The 17,149-nt window shown below is 41.7% G+C and overlaps 1 protein-coding gene across 1 annotated transcript in view; it reads right to left on the bottom strand.

The window, feature by feature from the left end:
• The window catches only part of CDH18 (cadherin 18), a 564,188-nt gene that overhangs the window by 191,114 nt on the left and 355,925 nt on the right, over positions 1–17,149 (bottom strand). Inside the window, exon 4 of the mRNA XM_035126031.3 lies at positions 992–1,182. The gene's annotated coding sequence lies outside the window, so the exon portion shown is untranslated. The remainder of the gene's footprint in view (positions 1–991; positions 1,183–17,149) is intronic.

The raw sequence follows: 17,149 nt of genomic DNA on the forward strand, positions 1-17,149 counted from the left end.
TTTATGACAATAACCAGGTTTGCCCTAGCTCAGGCAAACACATAGCTCCTTTTCTAATCTCCTACATTCCCACAAGATTAGAATTCCACAATGCTAGGCATTGGGGGGGGGGAGCTGAGAAAGGGGTATCCGTGCTTGCAAGCTCTTAATTCTATCATATATTAATGGGTACAGGAGCACAAAAAATATATATAAAAGGAGTATGACTACAGTCAGTGGACCGGCACAACCAGTCATTACTTAATTCGTTCCGGAGGTCTGTTCTTAACCTGAAACTGTTCTTAACCTGAGGTACCACTTTAGCTAATGGGCCTCCCGCTGCCGCCGCACAATTTCTGTTCTCACCCTGAGGTAAAGTTCTTAACCTGAGGTACTACTTCTGGGTTAGCGGAGTCTGTAACCTGAAGCGTCTGTAATCCGAGGTACCACTGTATGAGTATGTGCACATAAGAGAGGGCAAAAGGGGAAAGCAAACACAATGTATACAAAGGAAGGTCATTCTTGCACTAAAAGATAACCCAGAAACAAAAGAAAACACAGTTCCAGTCACAATTTTAAGGTAGCATTCTTCATTGGTGGGAGAGACCACCTATAGTACTTTATGAACAAAACCTCTCAACTGCATTGTGGCAGGTTTGTGTGTTTGCCTTGCTCATCTCAAAAGGAAGATGCTACAGGACTTTCAGTTCCCACATCTGCATGCTTCCCATTGGCAAGAGGACATACACCCCCCCTGCTCCCCCAGTATGTAATTAGCCAGTTGCCCATTGGGGGAGAGTGGCAACATTTTTCTGCCTACGCTATACTGCTGATCTGATGGACATGGATATATCTAATTGTTCTTTTTGCCACAACCTGTGGGTGCACGAGGGCATGAGCTCAGTAAGCAGCCAACACTCTCTGACCTCCCCAAAACTTTATGCAAGCAAATCAGGATGAAAGCTAAACAAACAGGTCATCTGGAAGTGACTCCCATCTGCATTGGACTCACCGTGTTTGGGTGTCAGCATGAAGAACAAGCTTACACTGAATACCTTTGCTTCACTCCACATGTAACCGACATTCCATTAGGCAAATCCGAACCCAAACGTTCCTTCTCAACTCCACGTTTTGATCTTTCACCGGTTGCTCCTTTTCCTTGTTCACTAAGATACTTCTTGTGAATGGGCATCTGTGACCCTGCTAGAAAGAAGAAGAAAAGTATTATATAGACAACTGTCTCTTTGAGGAAGGTCTCGAGAATCCATTTATGACATTTCTTTCCTCTTTTTATGGAACAGTCTACATGTAGGATTTCTGTTGTTCCTTGACAATTATTTCTTGAATGAGGTCTCTCCATGTTTATGCTGCTTGATCAATTTTATTGCATATATTCTGCCTCTGATGGAGCACAGCAGTTCAAACTACTTACGATTTCTAACTCTACCATTGATAATACCTGTGATTTTTGCAATTGTGTGTGTATGTGTCCATGATGGGTTGTTTTTTTTCCTGTGCAAGAAAGAACATACGCTACCACTGAGCCAACTTTTCCTTTTTTTAATCTCCTGGGAACCCTTGCAAAATGAGTTCCATATCTCCTGGATTGCTGCAGGTTGGAATTAAAATAAATAATTAAATAAGTTGATGGAGGGGTACAGGGAGGGAGGGATAAAGTTCTTCTTGTGCTGCTGAAACTCATTAGAGTATACTGGATCCTGCTTAGAGAAGCAGTGAGACTCTAATGAATTCCCAGGGACCCAACTCTACCATCGTGATGCAAGCTAAATGAAGCTTTGCAACCAGGAAAGCACAAAGGCCAAGATGAACTGTAAATCAGCTGGGGTTTCAGAGGGCTTTAGAGCTCACCTGTTTGGTCAGACACCAGCAAGACACTTCCAAGGTCCACATCACATACAGTCATACAGTGTCAACTGGCTGGTTTGCCTGACTTTCTTCAGCCACATCCCCCATACTCTCCAAGACTTCTCCAATGAAGATAGGGGTGTATTATTATTATTATTATTATTATTATTATTATTATTATTATTATTATTATTATATCCTAGCCACTCTGGGCAGCTTCCAACATAAAAACAGAATAAAACATCAAACATTTTAAAACTTCCCTATGCAAGGCTGCCTTCAGATGTCTTCTAAAGGTTGCATAGTTACTTATCTCCATGGCTCAAGGGGCAACATTTCCCCAATGAAAATAGGGATGTCCTAAGGAAAAGCAGGGCATTCTGGGATCAAATTAGAAACCAGGATGGCTTCTGTAAATATGGGACTGTCCCTGGAAAATGGGGACACTTGGAGAGTCTGCATTCACACTCTTGAGTGAGTTGTCAAACCTAACGTTTGAAATCAGGATTCTGTCACTATCAAAGATGCCACCAACTAGACTAAATAATGCTATCAGCTACAAATGAAGCAAATGAACCAAAACAACAAACAAGATGCACCCATATTTCATTGTGCTTACATATTCATATTTATCTGTGCAACCCATTCATTTGCCCAGATACCTTACAAGATAGAACACAGGGTTGCACTGGTATGTTATTGAAAAGCAACTTCTTCACAGTGGAACATGTACTCACTAGGTGGTTTGGGGCTGTTGCATTGCCAGTTTTCCCCCACCCCTCCTCAGTGCACCAGTGGAATGTGCAACTGTGAAATAAGCTACATTTAGAGATGGGGAGGTAATTTTTTTGGAAGGCAGGAAGAATGTGAAATGATGGGAAAGGATCAATAGTTATATTTAAACTCCAATCCAGAGAAAAAATAATGGTGTCTAAGTTCTAAAACATGAGTCGGCAAACTAAGGCCCATGGCCGGATCAGGTCCAATTGCCTTCTGGATCCGGCCCACAGACAGTCCAGGAATCGTGCACGCGTTTTTTCCCTCTCCCGCCCTCTCCCTCACTCGGTGACGGTGGCACCTCCTCCCTCCCTCCTCCTGGCTTCTCCCCACCCTGCCTAGAGGAGGAAGGGGGCTGGGCTTTGTTGGTGCCGGCAGCAGCAGCGCTTGAGCAGCCACCATTTTATGCAGCCCCTCTCCAGAGACCTTTCACGTGCAACTCATCATTCCTCCGCCACTGCCACCACCCACCCCTGCCGCTCGCAAGACACAGGTAAGCAGCCACCAGGGCTCATGATGGTCTTGCATCATTTATTTTCCTTCAAAATATAGTCTGGCCCCCCACAAGGTCTGAGGGACAATAGACCGGCCCCCTGCTGAAAATGTTTGCTGACCCCTGTTCTAAAGAAAGCAGGAGACGAAGCTATTCATGACTATTGGAAGTCTCATATGATATAATAGGATGTCTAGGCCCACCCACACAATCTTCTCTGGATTTATTTATTTATTTGTTGAGGTAGGGAGGATCATGCAATATACTATTTTTAATATACTATTACCCACCCATAGCAGTTAAACCAGGTACATTACAAAAACAAACAAATCATCAGGCTAAAATGAAGAAATTTATAAATGGTGGCAAGACGTTTAGGGAAGGGGTCAACCCCTGAAACAGTTTTGGAAAGTGGAAATGGAGCAATGTAAAGCAAGGGCATGGAAATTGGGTGAAAATTAATCAATTCACTAAAGCAAAACTGGGAAAGGGAAAGAGAACAAGTGCATAATATGCAGAGCTGTCTCTGTTACGGCTGGATTTGCTCCCAGCTGTTAAAAGGAAGAAACAGAGGCTGAGAGAACAAAAAACCTGGAAGAGAACATTTCACATGCACTGTGATGTATTGAGAGAGTCTACGGTGATGGGGGTGCTGTGGTCTAAACCACAGAGCCTAGGGCTTGCCGATCAGAAGGTCAGCAGTTCGAATCCCCGCAACAGGGTGAGCTCCCATTGCTCGGTCTCGGCTCCTGCCAACCTAGCAGTTCGAAAGCACATCAAAGTGCAAGTAGATAAAGGTAAACAGTGTTTCCGTGTGCTGCTCTGGTTCGCCAGAAGCGGCTTTGTCATGCTGACCACATGACCTGGAAGCTGTACGCCGGCTCCCTCGGCCAATAACATGAGATGAGCGCCGCAACCCCAGAGTTGGTCATGACCAGACCTAATGGACAGGGGTCCCTTTACCTTTTTACAGTGATGGCAACTCCGATAGTGCTTGGATGAGCTGTCATATCATGAAGGACAAGGCAGGACTTATTTATTAATTAACTAAAACATTTCCATGCTGCCTCTTCCCCCTTTTAGAAGTTAAAAGTAAACCAGCAATAGCATGGGATAAGAGTGGGGGGGGGGGGTTAGAGATATTATGAAGGAGGGTTTGAGTCCAACAGGCAGGAAAGGCATGCCAGAGGGAATGGTGTAAGAGGAGGAAATAAAGTTGAAGGCTGTCTAGGGAGGGTATTCCAGATAGTGGGTACCACTATCCCAAAGCTATGCTCCCTGACTCTGCAGATGGAAGTTCAGCAAGCTGCAAGACATGGAGCAAGTCTGACTCTGCAGATCTTAATGTGTGGAGAAGGGCATGCGGCAGAAAGCAATCCTTGAGATACCTTTTGCAGGTGATAAATAGTACTCTGAATTCTCACAGTAACAGCACAGGTGAGTATTCCCCATCTGCCTCACCCCAACACACACACACACACACAATCTGTTTGAGTTATACCATTTTAGGCCCGCAGCTGAAATGTAAAAAGATCCTTAATTACTGCAGTGTGTGTGTGTGTGCAAGAAAGTAGAGAATGATTGGCAAAACGGCCTTAAAACACTCAAGAGCTCATTAGTTGGGGCTTAAGCAATAAAGCCCTTTATCTAACTTTAGCTGTCCTCTTAAAGCTGACTTCTCAAAAACCTGTTGCTTAAGCGTTGATGGGAAAGCCAGCTTTAACAGCTCAGCTGCTGGCAAAATGCCCGACAATTTAAGACTGTGATTCATTTGTGGTCTATTTTTCTCATTCCCTCTCAGCCAGTTAAAGTCAAGGGTAACCAAAGCAGTGATCTGAACCTTCAACCCAGAGCTCAGATGCTAAGTGAACCAAAACTTTTCTGACGTTTGAAAATGACCACTTAACTCTACTTCCCTCCCCATTATTTTTCATTTCTACCTGCCAAGACTGGAAATGTAAGCACTAAAATATTGCAAAGATCGACAACACACACTCACAGCATTCCTATTTGAATCTAGAAGGCAAAAGTGTTTCCCTGGATCCAGCAAAAAGGCCAGCGGCATGCATAACCTGGTTCCCTTGACCACAGCCAATACAGATGCCTCAGCAGGCAAGGATATGCAACTTCATTTGAACTGTGATGGGCATCTAAGGCCCACTGAATGGGCTGGATGTTTGTTTGTTTGTTTTTACAGATAAATGTCCCTCTTTATCCAGTTACTGGAGAGAATTCATTTTGCAACAAGGCTTTTGCATTTCAGAGGATAATAACTGTATTACTGGATCAGAGCACTAATTCAGCATTCTGTTTCCAACAACCAGCAGCCAAATGTCTCAGACAAGAAGGGCTTCATAGAGCAAAACTGGAACCCATACACACAACGAGCAATTGTATAAATGTTCTTTTAGCACAGCGATTGGAGCTTTTCTTTCGATGCAAACAGAATGCCTGGAGGGAGGAGATCTGGTTCAGGAATAATTGCTAATTGCATGAATGGTGTCACATCTAGTTTGACCCTAAATGATAGTTTTCCCCCTATGGTATGCCTCAAGAGCCTGGTATTCAGAACTCCATGGAAGTTCCATTAACAACTCAGAGGCTTACTCATTAATTTGCCTAATACTTAACAAAAGAAAAACCAGCCATCTGAGCTAGAGATCATTGGCATACCTTATGGCACAGAAATCCCCTTATCGTTACGTGGTTTGGCCTTGAATCTACTGCTATCCAGCTTCATTACTTCACTGCATGTTCTACTATTCTGAGAGGCTTCTATCCACACTTTCCACACACCAATAACAAACACGCAAGTCTTCTTTTATGACTCCCATGTAAGCTGCCTGTCTGCTGAGCATTTATTCTGCAGGAGCAAAGTCATGTCCACTGGTGGTGTAATATCACAAATACCAACGGCGAGCTCACTTGTCTGAATGCAAGTCCTTACGTAGCCACCCTCTCACAAGAAGGAGATATCAGAAGGGTTGGTGAAACTTGCATTGAGGGGGAAAATGAATAGCAAAAAATACAACAGATGGGAGAGAAGGAACCCAAAAAAGCTCACTGTGGACTTTGTAAGCTCAGGGAGAACATAATAAGAGCCATTAGGCCAGCATCTTGTTCTCAAAGTGGCCAACCAAATTCCTGTGGGAAACTTGCAAGCACAACATGAGTGCAGCAGTACTCTGCCCTCCTATTATTCCCAGGAAATGATATCATACTGCCTATGATAGAAGAGGTAGAACATACCAAGGATGGCTGGTAGACATTGTTATCCTTGTCCTCCATTGCCCCCCCCCCCAAAAAAAAAGATTCCTATGTTGAATCTTCCAACATTCAGCTAAAACGGATGCCCACGAACTCTAGTAATAGGAGAGGAAGATTTTTTTTTTGTTACCACCCACTTTCTGCATGCCATGAATACTCTTATAACCTTTTATAAGAACACTCTTACTCGCCTTTTCTCTCAGCTAAAAAGTCACAAAAAATAACCTTTCCTCAAAGAGGAGTTGCTCAACCCCCTTAATAATTCCACCTGCCTTTTTTGAAACCTTTTAAAAAACTGCAATAGCCCTTATGAGTTGAGGCGACCAGAACTGTACACAGTATTCCAAATGCAGTTGCACCATAGATTTGCACGATGGCATTATGGCATTGGCAGTTTTGTTTTCAGTTCCTTTCCTAATGATCACTTGCGTGGATTTTTGCCTTTTTCACAGCTGCCACCACACATTGAATTGACCACTGAGCTATCCACTACGACTATAAGGTTGCATTCCTGGCCTGTTCACTGCCAATTCAGACCCTTTGGGTGTAGATGTGAAATTGATTTGGGGGGGGGGGGGTTGAGTGTTGTTGTTTTTTGCCCTGATATGCATCACTTTCGCACTTTTTTGCAGTGAATTGCATTTGCCATTTTACTACCCATTCACTCTGCTTGTAGAGTCCTTTTAGGCTCTTCACCAGGCATAGGCAAACTCCGGCCCTCCCCTCCAGATGTTTGGGACTACAATTCCCATCACCCCTAGCTAAAAGGGCCAGTGGTCAGGGATGATGGGAATTGTAGTCCCAAACATCTGGAGGGGGGAGTTTGCCTATGCCTGCTCTTCACCATCTCTTTTTTGGTTATACAGTGGAACCTCGGTTTACGAACACCTCGGTTTACGAATTTTCGGTTTACGAACGCCGCAGACCCATCTGGAACAGATTAATTCACTTTCCATTACTTTCAATGGGAAAGTTCGCTTCAGTTTATGAACGCTTCAGTTTATGAACAGACATCCGGAACCAATTACACCCATGCTTTGGGTTAAGTATGCTTCAGGTTGAGTCCTCCGCGGACCTCTCTGGAACGGATTAATCCACTTTCCATTACTTTCAATGGGAAAGTTCGCTTCAGTTTATGAACGCTTCAGTTTATGAACAGACTTCCGGAACCAATTGTGTTCATAAACCCAGGTACCACTGTAATGACTTTGAACCTTTCAGTATCATCTGCAAACTTGGCCACCGTAAAGCTGGCTGACTTTTGGAAGAAAGAGCACAGAAAGGAGGAGTTGGGATGGAGTGGCTGGAAACCTGAACAGGAACACTTCATACTGCAACATTTTAATGCCAGTCTCACTTGCAAACAACAATGACAACAACCCCAAATGCTTTATCCTTTCTTCCCTGAGAAGTTGCTTTAGCTGCTTGCTTATTTGGGTTGTGTCCTGGCTGTTTCAGCTACAAGCCTTCTTCCAGCCTTTAGGAATGTATTGACGCTGCTGAACATTAATCTTCAAACTTCGGAGGACCGTCCTGCAGCTCACACATTCATCTATGAGAAGTCAGATTGAGGAGCATTAAGTCTTTGCAAAACCTCTGAACGGACACTATAACTGAACTGATTAAAAAGAAAGCTCATACCAAAATAAAAACTTAGTTGGTCTTTAAGGTGCTACTGTGTATCTGATGAAGTGTGCATGCACACGAAAGCTCATACCAAAATAAAAACTTAGTTGGTCTTTAAGGTGCTACTGAAGGAATTTTTTTTATTTTGATTAAAAAGAAATACGGTTGGGACAAGAGTAGGAGACAGTGGCAGCGTGTTCTAGACAAGGCACCAACTCCTATCACAGCATTATCCAGTATCCTGACCTGCACTGCTGATCCAGATTTCAAGACATGAAAACATCATAAAGCCTACTGCAAAATGTCAGAAATCATATGATGAATTATTTAAAAGAATCAAATAGTGGGAAATATAGTGTTTTATTCATTTACTGCCCGTAAATACCAGCTGCTGCAAAAATTCTGAAGTAATCTGCTTTGCCAATGATAGTTTTATCAGCTAAAACAGCGATGTGGCATCTATGGCTTTCCAGATGTTGCACCCCTAACTGTAGGCCACGCTAGCTGAGCTTGATGTCCAATAACATCTGGAGGCCAAATGATTTCTTACCCCTGAACTTAAGACATTTAACCCCCCAGATTTCCTGGGCCAAAGGAATGGATTTCTATGGAAAAGTCTTTCCTTTTTTTAAAAAAAATAAAAATAAATAAATCAGATTGTTTAGTTTGCTCTGATACCTTTTCATTAGATGTTCTTCCATTGACAGTCTTCACTGACTGCATCATGTTGTTTGTAGTCCTGCTCTCTTAGCCTAACAGCTTGCTATAGTTTAAGAGGAAATTTCTAAATTTGTAGCCACTGTGAAAACTTGCACAAATGCTTTCCGCAAGCAACATTCATATGGAACCAAATCCCACCCCACCCCACACTTTGCAGTTTAGCATTATAGCACAAACTGGCTGTGAGAGAAAGCTGCCACCTGCACACTGGAACAAGAGAACATCTTGACACACACACACACCCTAGAAAGTTATTGCTAGATGTCAGGTGCTTCTTTGGGAGGAAAAAAAAGATTTCTCTAAAAGGAGGACAAGGCAACAGCATCTGGTCAAGGGCTCCGTGTTCTCCTTGAGGCTACATAAGCAGCAGCAAAAAGATTTCATTTTCCGTTGAACAAATTTGACAGAGCCCTCTGCTCACCTTCATCTATCTGCCAGCCATGCCTCACTTGCACAAAGATGCAGAAACACAGGAGAAAACAAAATGGGGACAATGATCAAACATAACCACTGCTACCTTGCTGTTATGTCTTCTCAACTGAGCAGACCCCTTCCCTTCCGATTAACTTTTCAATCAGTACGAAGTGAGGAAGTCATTTAGACTGCCTCACCTGATGCTTGAATTTTGAATGAAAAAGGAGAGAAAATCCAAGGGCTGGGAGATGTGCCTCCCTTTGGGGAAGGGGACATCCAAACCCCTAGAGATCTTTCCCAACTCTGGCTTGAACAAACTCTTGTGACATCCCTTCTAAAAGTGCATTCCTTCCTCCATACCACCTTCAGAAGGAGCCAATACCATTTGCTTGAGCTCATGTGTATTCAACTCACTCTTTTGAAATATTATTTCCTTTTAGCACATTTCTATCTGTGGTTTAAAAAAGAACTTATTATAATTAGCTCATGAAACCTAAGACTTTGGCCTTCTCCTCTTTACTTTGGTCTTTGCGGAAGCCTAACATTCTCTGATTCCTGGCAATATTTATTTCCTTAAACTGCTGTACTCCTCTCAAGCACATCAAGTAGCAGCATGTCACCTATATGGAAGATCTAAGAAGAAAATAAAAGACCTTGCAGCTCTGATTCAAGTGTTAGCACTCCTTCCCAACATACAGTACTCAATTTGACACATCAGTGGAACAATAATAGGGGAAATGGGTGTGGGGAGGAAACAACACCTTGAAGAGTACACAAAACCTACAATCTCTCAATCTTGGGTCACCTTGATTTTCACTGACAGGATATGAAAAATTCCAAGTGCACTCACTGCATGTTTTTATTGCTGTTCTCTGGTTTTTACATCTTGATTGTGTAGGAAGCAGAAGCAAACAGTAAGTCCATTATTTACGGAAGCAAGGAGATTAAAAGCTTGATTTTTCATAAGATGCTTTACAATTTCCTTTTACAAAAGCACCTTATACATTGTCTACTCAAAAGTAAACCCCATGGAGTCCTATGGGGCTCACTTCCATGGAAGTACAGTGGAACCTCGGTTTATGAACACCTCAGTTTACGAATTTTTGGTTTACGAACGCCGCGGACCCATCTGGAACGGATTAATTCACTTTCCATTACTTGCAATGGGAAAGTTCACTTCAGTTTATTAACGCTTCAGTTATGAACAGACTTCCGGAACCAATTACACCCATGCTTTGGGTTAAGTACACTTCAGGTTGAGTACTCTGCAGACCCGTCTGGAACAGATTAATCCACTTTCCATTACTTTCAATGGGAAAGTTCACTTCAGTTTATGAACGCTTCAGTTTATGAACAGACTTCCGGAACCAATTGCGTTCATAAACCGAGGTACCACTGTAAGTATAGGGTTGCAGCCTGAATGTGCATTTTCCTATAGTACCGGTAATATAAAAGTGTTTGCGGATTACATCCCGGATAGAATAACTGCACATGATGAAAGGAGTCAATTACATAACAAAATAACCGATTCTTTATCTTTCTTCTGCTACTTGCACATAGCATGTTAATTTGGAAATAATTGTTACATCCTAAAACTTCAAAATACCTATTCTTAAACACTAGGTAATTTAGCATTTGTCCAGTATTGTGTGTATATACTTCCATCTGTTTCCGTGCACTGCTCTGGTTCGCCAGAAGCGGCTTTGTCATGCTGGCCACATGACCTGGAAGCTGTACGCCGGCTCCCTCGGCAAATAAAACAAAATGAGTGCCGCAACCCCAGAGTCGGCCACGACTGGACCTAATGGTCAGGGGTCCCTTTACCTTTACCTATACTTCCATCTGTAAACTCTTTTTGGTACCAAACTTTGTTTCTGTTAACAAATATTTTAGGATCTTAGACTGTTTCACTATATTACAAACCTATTTTAAAATTCACTTAATACGGTATATTTTCATGGTAGTTTTTACAACCTATGGCAAGCCTATAAAGCAGTTATCACCACTTCCCCAACCTGTGAAAATCACTAATGCATTTTGTTTCCTTTGAGTTGTGACATCCTTGTAATATGTGTTTATTCACAAATATATATAGAGACTACTGGGAGCGAGCAGACTCCCAAAGCATTGTCTTATGTAGACAATGAAGAAAACATATTCTTTATTTGTTAGCTAATGTCCTATGGTGTTACACATTTTTGCATGGATTTTATTACCTAGGCAGACACATGATGTGATCAATGAGAGCAGCAAAGTAACCAGACTGTACAATGGTGATGGGATAAAATCAGGCCAAATCTTTGACAGCAGGAGGCAGGGGAAAGGTTGGCATAGCATTGGGTCCCAGGATTAGTTCATCATTCCACAAGCCCCATGTTGATGGAATGGATCTGCGGGGTTTGGATCACTCCAAACCTGTATGATGGAAGGTGGCCCATGTTGAACCTTGCCCATGGTGCAAGCCAAGCAAGCAAGGTCTCATTAGGGGACCAGGGTGCAGATTCCAACCAGCCAGATACTGAACCCAACCTTTTTCCCATGAGCCCATCACACAGAGAGGATACTGGACAAAACCTTGCCCAGTATTTTGCTGCAATCTATGGGCCACAGCGCCACCGGGCAAAGGCACCCCGTGGGGACAGAATAGGGCTCGTATAAATGTATAATTGCTGTAATCCATTTTGATTCTTCCCCGTCCCATAGAATTGCAGTCTACAATGTTTTTTTTTTAATAGATAGACAGACAGACAGACAGACAGACAGATGGCCTAACTAGCTTCACAGCCACAAAGGCACATTTTAGTTTAGAATATTTTTTGTGGGTATGTTCACTACTTTGGTCACAAGCAACTGAAGAGCTTCTATATACCCTGCTTGACATAGTACGTGTCTGGATCTGATACCGAAAGTTTAATTCTTTCTAGTAAATCTGATAGAAAAGAACGCAGAAGACTGAAACATAAGACAACAACTGTGACATCATGAATGGATGACAGAAAAAAGGAAACAACAATTGTGTATGTTGATGAGAGACAGATATATTTAAACCACTTAGGTGGGAAAGCAGCACCATAGTGACATAGGTCTCAACTCAGATTTTGACCACCTTGGATGTCAGAATAAACAAAATAGCATCCTATGAAGACTGCATCAAAAGAATGAGATGACAACCTATTTTAATTGGACCCGTGTTAGAAACACAGATATATAAGCTAGGTGACAAACAGATCCTTAAACCAGGGTTACAATTGCCAAAACAGGATGCCCAGTTGCTATTTTTGGACCAGATGGCTCGAAAGTTGTATATTGTTCAATACAACTTTTTGGTTTCTTAAATTCATTCTGATTGTGCAGATAAACTATAATGAATAGAATTCTACATGATTTGTTGCTAGCGTGTGAAAACAGTCAAGATCCAAGGATCCCCAGGCATGCACCTCCAGATGACGGAGACATCAGGCACCATCCTGGCACCCAGGCATCTTCAATTGGTTGCAAGGGGCCGATAGCCAAGTGCAAAATGTGCCTGATACCTGGCAAAACTTTAGTGCTGAATTGGACATACAGGTTTATCTTCTAGACGAAGAATTTTCCATCGATTTGTGCAGGCTAGATGTGTAATCCTGGGTCCTGCAAATTTACAAGAAGGTGCAAGAAAGAAACAAAAGACTATTGATAAGCAGGATCTCCACTGAGATAAAGAGGAAGACAGTGCAGAGGCAGGCCGTTTTGAACAGGGGCACTGGACCCGCTTACAAATCGCACAGGAGATCATAGGATTTGACAAGACCTAAACATCATTTGAAGACCCATTTTCATACTCAAAGGAGCAAAATGGTAAAGGGCTGATATCTTCAGTACTTCCTTTTGTATCTCTCCCCTGCTGCTGTGACCTAGATGAGCATTAGTAAGAGGGGAAGAAAATGTTATACATATAAAGAAAAAAAAGTTCAAGCAGGAAAAAAAATATATAATGAAGCAGAAGCCAGTTAGGATGAACTTTAAAGTTCTCACCAATGACATTTTGAAACATGTCACATTTTCAGCTTTTGAATAATGTAGTGAAAGATCAGATCTCAACCAGGAACTGAAGTTCAGGATCAAACATCAGCTGCAGAATTAGCATGCAAATGGAAAGGTATTGCAACTAAATTAAATATACCTGCACACTGCTATAAAGGTGGAAAGGGTTTGGTCGCCTACAATATTAAAATATTAGAAATAATAAGAGCCTTGTGTGTAATGCACACACACACACAGAGAGACACACATTCACACAACCAGTTGACTCATGCATGTATTTATTTGCTTTCAGAGACCACACCGTTATAAAAGCAGGTGTCATATGTTATCTGCAGCAACTAGGGCAAAATCTAAATCTGTACTCAAATTTCTACAAGTCAAACCTTACTCAGCAATTTCATACGACCCACACCTGGATGTATTCCTGCATTCTCCTTGTTGCTCTTGTTTACTGGAGTAGGTCATACAAACAGAGAGAGTTGCATGCAGCTGTGAATGGGTGGGTATTATGTCTGCAAAGTGTCATTCCTTAACACCATAAAAAATTACCTTTATACAAATAAGGGGAGAAAAATGAGTACAACTGTGGCAGCTTAAATAACCCCCCCCCCCACACACACACAAAAGCTTCCCAGATTTTTTGCCTTCTGGGTTTAATAACAGGTCCCAATAATTATATTTAGTATAACATTGGACAAAGGATATCTTTGGGGAAGAAAAAAAATACAGGAAAAAAATATAATTCAGGAAGATGATTCTAATATTACTTTTTATTAGCTTCATTTCATGATATTGCTCCTTGAAAAGATATGAAAGATTGAAGAGTTCTGCGGTTATTGTTTTCTCTGTGACTTTGCCACCGGGGTTGGAAAGTTTTGTTACCAAGCAAATGAAATCCATTATACCTGACAGCTGCATAGCCAAAGCTTCATGAATCTGAAGCCAAACTCGAGATTCCACAACCATGAAGTAGCAGTCCTTAAACCTGCTGTGAAGATCCCTGTGATCAAGTGTTGACTAGAGCCCCCAAGATTCCAGATACATTCACTCATAATACTCAAAACAAAAAAATTAAAAAATCCATTCCAGTAGCACCTTAGAGACCAACTAAGTTTGTCATAGGTCTGAGCTTTTGTGTGCATGCACACTTCTTCTTCATAATACTCTTTTTTTTTCATGTGCAGAGTCCTTTAAAAGAATGACTTCACAGATTTATCTCTCTTAAACTGTTAGTGAAGTTTTGATGGGGAAAGTGAGCTCTTCAACCAGGTCAGCAAACTAGAGTGGTACCTCGACTTACGAATGCCTCGATTTCCGAAGGTTTCGACTTCCGAAGTCCGCTAACCCGGTAGTATTTTTGCCGCGTGCGCGTTCTGCGCATGCACAAAATGGATGCTTCGACTTCCAAAGGTTTCGACTTCCAAAGAGCGCCACAGAACGGATTGCCTTCATAAGTTGAAGTACCACTGTATGTCTTTTTTCCACTTTTTGACTTTTCTTCATTCTATCACATTTGTCTTTTTCTTTCAGCTTCTTTTGCAGTTTCTCTCTGCCTCCTCAGTTTCCTCCTTGATCACGCTCAACTTCCCATTTTATGTGCGTAGAGAGGAGACTGTCTTCACACTGATGTCAACATCCCCACATAACTTTCAATCCAGATGTGTTCTCCTCCATATAGGCATAATGCAAGCACACTAGGAAGTCTTCAGACACTTGATGAAAGCCACAAGAAAATCCTTCCTTGCCTCAGGTGGTTTCAGATAAGCAAGTGATCACTGACTTAGTAACACCACTCTAAAAACAAATGAACCACTACATGGTGACTTTATAGTATTACAATGCATGTTTTCCATCCAAAACGTTTATGTGGCTAACAGAAGCAATGGGATAATGATTGTGCAAAGGAGAAAAACAACAACCCACTAGCTTTCCACTTGATTATGAACATTTAGACTCAATAAAGTTATTATTAATTATGTGTATTCAGGTACACAGAAATACAGCCAAATATATATCCTACTTATACATTTATAATTTATCAGTGTCACCTCAAAATAAAGTATTATTATTTATTGAATTTTTATACTTCCCTATACCCGGACGTCTCAGGGCACAGAATAAAATCCAAGTATAAAACCATAGTGTGGCACAAGTAAGAAAGGAACTATGTCATTCAACATTTCTGCGAAGGTGATCCATCTCATAAACATGCAATAAATAGTTTGAATCTGAAAAGAAGGTATCAAAGAAAAGTATGGTATTGTATCTATAGATTAACTTGTTCATGTCAGGTCATTATATATTTCAGTCCAGGTGTCAATTTTAAATATATGTCTCCTTTACATCAGCCTTTGTACAAGTCTTTATGTATTGGTTTTCCTCATCTCTTAGAGCTTCCTCAAACCATTTTCTTTTACTTCAAACAACATTTGATATATTTGGGCACATGGAGTCAAGTAACAGTTGTGTACATCACCAAATAAGAGCTGTTTGACAGTGGAATGGATTACCTTGAAGGGTGGTGGACTGGTTTTTTTTTTTTAAAAAAAAGGTTGACTGGCCATCTTCTCATGAATTCTTCAGCTGCCATTCCTGCACTGCAGAGGGTTGGACTAGATCAGGCATCCCCAAACTAGGCCCTCCAGCTGTTTTGGGACCACAATTCCCATCATCCCTGACCACTGGTCCCGTTAGCATAGCTGCCAAGTTATCCCTTTTTTACAGGGATTTTCCCTTATGCTGAATAGGCTTCCTCACGAGAAAAGGGAAAACTTGGCAGCTATGCCCGTTAGCTAGGGATGATGGGAGTTGTAGTCCCAAAACAGCTGGCGGGCTGAGTTTGGGGATGCTTGGACTAGATGATCCTCAATGTCCCTCCACTTCTACAATTCTATAATTCATAGAAATGGCAGCAAAGGGTTGCAAGGAATATTTCTTTTTGCTATCCCTGCTTTGGCTACTTAATATCAGTAAAAAGAGTTGTAACTATATATGTAGATCACATGCAGGGACTATGCAGAATCAGTTCATGCAAATGGCAGTTTTACACGATCCTCTGTAAGGCTACAAGGCTAATGGCAGCTCCAAGGATTCCCACTGACCAAAAAAGTCCTAGGGCCCATCTGGAATAAACATCCTAAAAAGACAAGGTTGTTTCCTTAAGGTCACTTCTCCATCTTATGCTACTTAGTGAGGAAAAACATTGCTCAAACAAAGCTTTCTTAACAGCTATTCATCACATTCGCCAAATGACACTCTCCAGAAATGAACTATTTTACAACATTTACATAGTTTCCTTTTCCTTTTCTTCATACCTCATGGTTATATGACATGCCTTAGCTCTGGAAGCCTAATTCATCATTTTCTTTTTGCGCACACACGCTACTTTTGCTCTGTTGGATTTCAAGCTAAGTATAGAAACAAGAGCAGTACACCAGGGAATTCAATCCCCAAGCAAGGACCTAAGATCTTCCTTCCAAAATATCCAGCAATGGCATATAATGTCAAAAATGATCACAGTGTTCTACTTTTGTGTATGAGCAAGCTGGAAAGAACGAGACCCTAGTCATAAGGCACCCATCTAGTCATAAGGCACCCATCCAAATTTCTCCGTACGTATGGCATTTGCTTCAAGGAATACAGCCCGATCTCCGGCATTTTACATTCCTTTCAGTACCCATGAATAACTGTATTATTCCTTATCTATTTTGCAGTACTTTTGTGTGGATCTCATTTAGGCCCCTTTTCAGTCACAAATGGGGGAAAAATAGTTCAATGTTATTTTCCATAATAGGGTTCTTACTGACTGCAAAGTGAACCACTTAATGTAAGAAGGTAAGAAGATTGCCCATTTGATCCAAGATCCTGTTTTCACAGCAGCTAACCAGGTGCCCGTGGGAAACCCATAAGCAGCACTCTCCCCTCCTGTGGTTTTTAGCAACGGGTCTTCAGAAGCAGAGGCAGAGCATAGCCATCATGGTTAGT

Source organism: Zootoca vivipara, chromosome 8 (assembly GCF_965207765.1).
Source record: "Zootoca vivipara chromosome 8, rZooViv2.hap1.1, whole genome shotgun sequence".
In the NCBI taxonomy this organism is placed as follows: Eukaryota; Metazoa; Chordata; class Lepidosauria; order Squamata; family Lacertidae; genus Zootoca; species Zootoca vivipara.